Source organism: Vicia villosa, unplaced genomic scaffold, assembly GCF_029867415.1.
Source record: "Vicia villosa cultivar HV-30 ecotype Madison, WI unplaced genomic scaffold, Vvil1.0 ctg.002352F_1_1, whole genome shotgun sequence".
NCBI lineage: Eukaryota > Viridiplantae > Streptophyta > Magnoliopsida > Fabales > Fabaceae > Vicia > Vicia villosa.
Genome location: NW_026705903.1, coordinates 83,973 through 91,824, shown reverse-complemented (window position 1 = coordinate 91,824; position 7,852 = coordinate 83,973).

The following is a 7,852-nucleotide window of genomic DNA, read 5'->3' as shown; positions in this document are numbered from 1 at the left end:
TAAATTTTCACCAGAAAAAGCCACTCTTCCTCCAACCAAAAATATCTCTAACCCTCCATCTCCATCTTCACCCAAGTCTAAAGGCAAACAGCCTATTCTTGCTTCTGAACCCCCTGTTTCTGAACAAATTCTTGACCCAACACCTCTAAACACTGTCATTCCTTCTCACGCCATAATCTCCACTTCTCAACCTCCTCCACATTCTAACTATGAACCTGTTGACACTACTGTATTCTTCAACCTCCCCTCACCAGAATCTTCATTTTCTGATTCCTTTAAGCACCTCATGCACTCCTATACACCTAAAAACAAACCATCTTCTGACCCTGTTGTCGTAGTCTTAGACTCTGACAATGAATCTGAATCCTCTCTTCAACCATCCTCTTCAAACACATCCTTTGTGCTTGATAGAGAACCTCAACTCTATGCTTTCTTTCACCCAGAAAAACCAATCTCATCTATCAATCAAAAAACTCCTATCTCTCCTCCCAGAACAAACCCTCCAAAACCTTCTGTTGATGCACGTTTTGATTCATTAAATAACAAGGTCAGGACAGGTTTATAAGATCTGAAGGTTGCTCGTGACTCCAAGCTAGATCATGTAGCTGCAAGAAAGCTTTGGACAACTTTCTTTGATGAGGTACAGGCTGAATTTCTGGATCTCCAGAAAGATTGCTTAGCTGATGCTCCTGGTCCTGTTGGACTCTTCTTGGAGTACATTCCTGGAATCTACTACCATCCTATCACTGAATGGAAGCCTCTAGAAGAAAAGCTTTTCATTGATGAGATGGAAGTTGATAACTCTTTGGCTCTGGTTGTTTGGAAGCCACATCCATACAAGGTTCTGACTGGAGATTTTTCAGCTGCTATTCAACTGGTTCAGAGAGAATCCTCTGGAAGCTCATCCTGATTTGGTATATCGAGAAGTTGAGTATCCTCCAGAAGTTGAGATTCCCGTGTTTAGACAGCAACCTATTGAAGAAATTCCTGCTGAGGAAAATCATGAAGATGCTCAAATGGTTGAAGTTGATGTTGCTCATCCTGTTCTAGAAGATGACCTTGTTGCCTCTTCTGCTGATCCTTCTACTTCTGTTCTGATGAAAACTTTGAAGGAACTCCAACAGAATCAGGCTACCTTGGCTAGTCGTCTGGACAAGCAAGATGACACCAACGAGGAATTCAGATCGTGGATGAAGAAACAAGAAGAAACCTCCAAGAAGCAAGCTGAAGACACTTCTGAGATTAAGAACCTTCTGGCCGCCTTAGCTTCTAAGTTTAGCCAGTCGTAGTCTGTCTTGTGTCTTAGTTGTATTTCTTCGTTTTTGCATCTGCTTTGCTTGCATCTGTTTGTATTCTCTTCTTCTGATGAATAAATGAATATTAACTTTTCTCTCTTTATTTTATTGTGTCTTTCATCTGAATCTTTTGTATCTTTTTGATGTTATGACAAAAAGGGGGAGAAGCGTGCTAATTGAATTGATTTATTATATCAGTTGCTGGGCTTAAGTCTCAACATTCCTAACAATTATATTACAAGTTCTCTGTCTTTGATTGTTTTGTAGGAATGTGATATTCTGGACAAGCTCAATATGGGGAGAAGCAAATATTGAGGAGAAGCAAGTATATAAAGAGAAGCAAATCTGAAGAGAAGCATCTCTTAAAGAGTTGAAGCAATCGAGCTCAATGTTCTGATACATCTCAAGTTCTTCTATGTTCAGATTCAAAAAGCCAGAAAGCTCTGATAGAAGCAAGCCTTCTTGATGCTCTAATAGAAGACAGAAGATAGAGCTCTGATACAAGTGATCTCAAAGAGAAATTCAAAGCTCTGAAGCTGTCCAATGGAAGCTCTGAAGTGAAGCTCTGAATATTCTGAAGTTCAAAGTTCAACGTGAAAGTCTCAACTGAAATGGAAAAATACTCAGGGAAGTCTTTTATTTATAAATTCTTCTAGTATTAATTTCAGGGGGAGATTGTTAATCTCAGGGGGAGACATATTCACACACTCTGAATTATATGCTTAATGCTATATCTGTGTATTGTCTTTTTCATCTGATATTCTGGATACAAATTCATATCAATTCTGTATGTTTTTGTCATCATCAAAAAGGGGGAGATTGTTAGAACAAAAAATGTTCTGATCAATATTCTTTGTTTTGATGATAACATTATGTATGGATTTTGTATAAGAGAACGTGGTACTGATCAGTGCATTTTAATGCACGTTCTTCCATGTTTGTACTCAAGCATTTCTTTGGTTTGTTTTATTTATTTTTATGTTTTTAAGGTGTTTTCATAATTTATTTTATTTTTGCACTTATTTGTTTTTTGTATTTATTTTTTCAGCTTTAGCAGTCTGCACGGAAACAACCAGACTGCACGGAAACAACCATAACTGGAGTTCCGGGTATCCGTTTGAGGCGTTCTAATAATCGCCAGAAATCTAAGAGAGAGAGCTACGACTTTAATGTTAGAGTCGAAGTCAAAATCGGACTGTAGAAGGGCCAGAAAATTCTTTGAAGTTTCAGCACTAGTTTTATTTAAGTTTCGAGTCATTAGTTTTGGGCCTGGGTCGTATGTTTGACCCAGTGGGATTGTAAAAACGGGTTGTATTAATTTCCCATAGGGCTAGCAGCCGAGTTACTGTTCATCATCATCCTTTTCATGAAAGTATTGAGAGTTTGTACGATTCCATGGCGAACTAATCCTTTCGAGTTGATCTGCTGTAATTCGGATTCCAAGACTTGAGGTTAATATTATTTTGCAATTTAATTTCTATTCATATCAATCTTATTTTGTGTCATTCGTTTGCTTAATCCGAATTATCATAGAATAATATTGTTAATTCGATTGATTTATGCTCCCTGAATTTGTATGCGTTATATCGTCTGCTTAATTCGTTATTCCGCTAATTGTTGAACCGTTTGCTTAATCCGGTGAAAGAGGAACATAATTCTTATAATTCCATTCTCGCTTGTTGAATGTTATTTTGTTCGAATGTGAATAAAATCCACAAATTATATTTATCGATGATAGTAGGAACCGAAACAGCAGATTAGCTTAATTCCATAATCACTTATTTTCACAAAAACAACTTATTTTATAATCACTTTTTTTAAATCATTTTTTCTGTGATCCAAACCAAACCCCCCCATAATCGATTTGCCTACGGTTAACAATAATTAAGAATCCTTGTGAGACAATATCTGAGTTACCGTTACCACGATATTACATTTTTAACAACAATAACTCGTTTTTGATCCACGCGCGACAGCGGATTAGGTACTCTAATCCTTTACGTTTTCCATTTCAGGAAAAGTATAAAAGAGTATGCACAAATCAGCGTTCAGAAGCACTGACCCAGAAGTTCTGGATGGCTACATCAGAACATGGTCTGGCAAGACATCAGATGATGGTCTTGCAGAATCGAAACATGAACTGGAAAGCATCAGAAGATGGCAATCAGAAGTAGAAGCTCTAAAGCTCCAATGGTATCACGCTCAAAGCACTTCAAGTCTGAAGATAGAAGTTGCATCTGCACCAAAGCTAAAGACTCTGAAATTCAAACGTCTATTCATCACATTCTGAGTCCAGAAGAAAGTACAAGTACAAAAGGCTATAATGTCAAGTCTCTGACTGACAATAGGAACGTTAGAAGCTACAAAAGGCAAAGTCAGTAAAAGCAGCAAAAACATGGCTCGAGGTAGTTCACAAAAGTGTGAAACTGTCATACCCCAAAATTTGCCCTCATATACTTACGAACGCCATTTTATTTCGAATAAATGAATTGGCACAATTGGTAAGAATTTGAGCGTGAAAGCTTCATTAGTGCGAGGTCACGAGTTCAAATCCCACTTCTAACATTTTCCCTTTTACTTTCTTTTTAATTTTAGTTCTAACTTTATTTACATTTATTCAAAAATCACAAAAATTGCATTTTTTTTCATTTTAATTTTAATTTTCGTACTAATTAAATAGACATTTTTTAAAATAGTCAATTTTCACTTTTATGTATTTTTTAGTCAAAAAATCACCAAAAATCTTAAAATATTAAAAAAAATCAAAAATAGTATTTTTTTCATCATTTAATTATTATTTTCGTATTTATTTATTAGGCATTTTTAAAATATTATTTTTTCATTAAAATCTTTATTTTTTGTATTTTTAGTCCAAAAATCATGAAAAAAAAATATTTACAAAGATTTTGTTCATATTTCTAAATATTGTATAATTGTATAGTTTAGGAATGAATCAACATAATTAGTTAAATATTTCAAAAATCAAATTATATTTGATTTAGAGTTATGATTTATTAATTAATTAATTGATTCTTTTAATATTTTTGTTAACCTAATTTTTATGTATAAATAGCACTAGGTTCTACACTTTTAAAAAGAGACTAACAATTCTAACCCTTATTCTCACTCTCTCTCTCTCTTCTCACAAACACAAAAAATATTTTCTCCTACTTCTCCTTCTTCGGGGTTTCAATTCCGGTTGCAGCACAGTAATAAATTTTCCAGCCTATCAGTCGAATTTTAAAACTATTGTTTCGATTTGCTCAGAATTTTTTCCAGAAGTTCAGAAAAAAAATCGTAGAACAACACTCCTTTAGAATATAATTCTAAAGGATTTTGACCCTCAAAATCGCAAACTCCTCGTTTTTCTATTTTATTTGATTTAATTTCTATTTTCGTATATTCAAAAAAATCTAAAAAAAATTGTAGTTTCGTGTTCTTATTTTATTTGATTTATAATCAGGTTTTTATATTTTTTATTATTTTATTTTAATCACTTTTCTATTTTTCCATTTGTTTAACATTGCGTTGGTTTATGAACAGGTTTTCTATGGATTGACCAAGTGGATGGTACCCCAATTGTTTTTTTGGCCAAAAAACTTTTGGTATTTGGCCAATTCAAGGTTATTCATATTTGGCCAAAAACCTTTTGGTATTTGGCCAAATCAAGGTTATTCATATTTGGCCAAAAACCTTTTGGTATTTGGCCAAATCTAGGTTATTCGTAATTTTGTCCATGTTTAATTTTCTAAACCCCAATTTTTTTCTTGTATTATTATTATTATTATTATTATTATTATTATTATTATTATTATTATTATTATTATCTTCATTATTAACATTATTACTATCCTTTTTTTGCAGGTACTTCCTTTGGCCATTAACCTTGTTTTGGCCAAACAACTTTGCTGGCCACTTTCTCATCATGCACCCTCATGGAGCAGCCACATAGAATCCAGAGCTGCGTTTCTTTTTTTCTCTCCTATTTTTTTTTTTTCTTTATTCCTTTCAAAAAACAACACTTTTATTAATTCTTTTTAAAAACTATTTTTTATATAACAACAACTTATTTTTAATAAAATTAACTTATATTGTTAAGTTAAATTAATTTTAGTTTTTTTGATAATTATGATTAATTAATTTAGGTTTGTTTAGTTGTTATAAAAATAATCAGGGTTACCCTCTCTCCAAAAATTTTATTTGTCTTATGTCATTTGTCTTGCCTTATTTATTCTATTAACTGTGGTTAACTTGCTCCCCTAATTTATTTTTCATTTGTTTGCCTAAATTATTATTATTTTAATTTTTGATCTGCCACGTTATAATTGTTGAGATCTTTAATGCACTAACATTTTTCTTCTTCGTGGCTAATTTTCATGAGTAACCAAAATCCTTCAGCCATGCACCATACCAATCGAAAAGCTAAGATTTAATCCTTTTCTTATTTAAATCATTTTACTGTTATTTTTTGCCTTACGAATTAAATTAGGGTTCGCATCCACCGTCAATGAATTCCTCATACACTCACTCCTATTATTTTCCGTTTAGTTCTCAGATTTTCAGAGTCAATCGAGAGTTCGAGGAAATCAAAGCTCAAGATAATTAAATTAATTATTTATCCCTCTTATTTTCTGCTTTTTATTTCCCCTTTCCCCGCGGGTGTTTATTGTAATAGCGTAGGAACATTTATTTTCTCTGCTTTTAAATTTTTGTATAATATTAATTGTTGTGGTTAGTGATATAGGGAGTGCAACCATGAATTGAATTAGGATAACTAATTACAAGATAAATGTCTGAATTAACCACCTGATTGTGCCACACACGCACCTTTAGGGTAATCCCTCTAGTTGCCTTGTTGCCTTATTACTGTTGCCTTGTTGCCTTAATTTTGTTGCCTAAGAATAGTCAAGTCTCTCGATTCCGAGGATACCTAAAGCAAATGTTGCCTTCAAAGTTATTGAAACTCCCTCGAAGCTGCCTCGGTAAAATGTGATGATTTTCCCAATTGCTAAGGTATCCTCCCCTGTTGCCTAAAAGATTAAATGACTATTATATCCTTCCCTTAGACTATCTGCCCTCTTTATGGCACGGGACAGTCTTGTGGCGAACGATTATTCTCGATGACCCTTAAACATCCAATTGAAAGACTTCCTGCCCTCTCATGGTATGGATAGCTCTTTCGCCCTGAAAAGCTAAAAGAACAAATTTCAAAATTTAGGGTAGTTACTACTAGTTGCTTGCTCTAAATTCAAAATCTTTTCCCACTCTTTTCAAAATCAAATTCGAAAAGACTACGCTTATTTACAAGCTAAAGTTCTTCTTCGAAATCTTTTCTATTCACACCCTACTTTTCAAACAATTCAAATATTTTGAAAACAAAGTGAGCTAAGCAATTAAGAGCCCATGGAAAACCATGGATGCAAAGGGTGCCTTACACCTTCCCTTTGTATAACTTACCCCCCGAACTCAAAATCTTTTTAAAAGGTCTTTTTCTGTTCTTTTAGCCTTTCTTTAAATTGAATAAAATAAAAGTCGGTGGCGACTCTTGCTTACCGCGACATTTTAAATAAAGTCAGTTCACCGTATTACATAACTGACGACTCTGCTGGGGATATATTCGATTAAAAGAGGGGTTACCTTAAAGTTTAGGATCACTTAATGTTTGCTTTGCTTGCTTTATTTTTCACGGTTGTTTTGGGAATTAAATGAAGGACGAATCCTACACCCGGATTCAAGTACATCTAAGATAGGAAGTGACATAGTCATGGCGACCTCCTTCGTGTATGTGGAGGATTGGTCAATATGAGAGTTCACGCTTAAGTTAGGCCTCTATGGGTGTTTGCATGCTTCTCTTGTATGAGGAAGGTTCGTGCGGATGTATGTGGGTGAGTCGGAGCTTAAGGACCTTTAGTTACCTTTAACCCATCTTGACTTTTAGGAACGTAGTGGGGGGACTACTCTTGATGTATGTTGAGAGCATAGTCGCTACCCGATACTACAACTCAGATAGGTTCTTTCTCAAAGTATCATTGCATGGTATGTATGTATCATGTTCGAGGGTGCTTTAGGAGGGCTGACAATTCTGGGTAACTCGGTAGAATCCGTTGCTGATATCATCTTTATCCTTAGAAATACCTTTGGGGAAGGGTATCTCACATGATCTAAACTCCATGCAAGCCTTTCGACCTAAGGACACTTGTGTGACTTGCTTGTGTTTGTTATCTAACCCTCTGATTTCCTTGCAGGTTTTGCTTGTAGGACATTTCGTCCTTATTACCTTATGCTTTACTTAATGCATTACATGTTCATGACATCATGACATCATAACATATCATGTTAACTAACCCTTACAAGGATCTTAGGAATTTAGGGCGCACAGTTTCAAGTGCTCTTATCAAGGACGGAATTCCTATCTAGGGGCAAGAGGATTTACTTTCCTCTAGCCATTTGTCTGCCAAATCAAAGACACCGTACCCATCAAGGGGCAAGAGGATTTATTTTCCTCTGGCCGCATGCCTTCCAGTTTAAAGAGATCATACCTATCAAGGGGCAAGAGG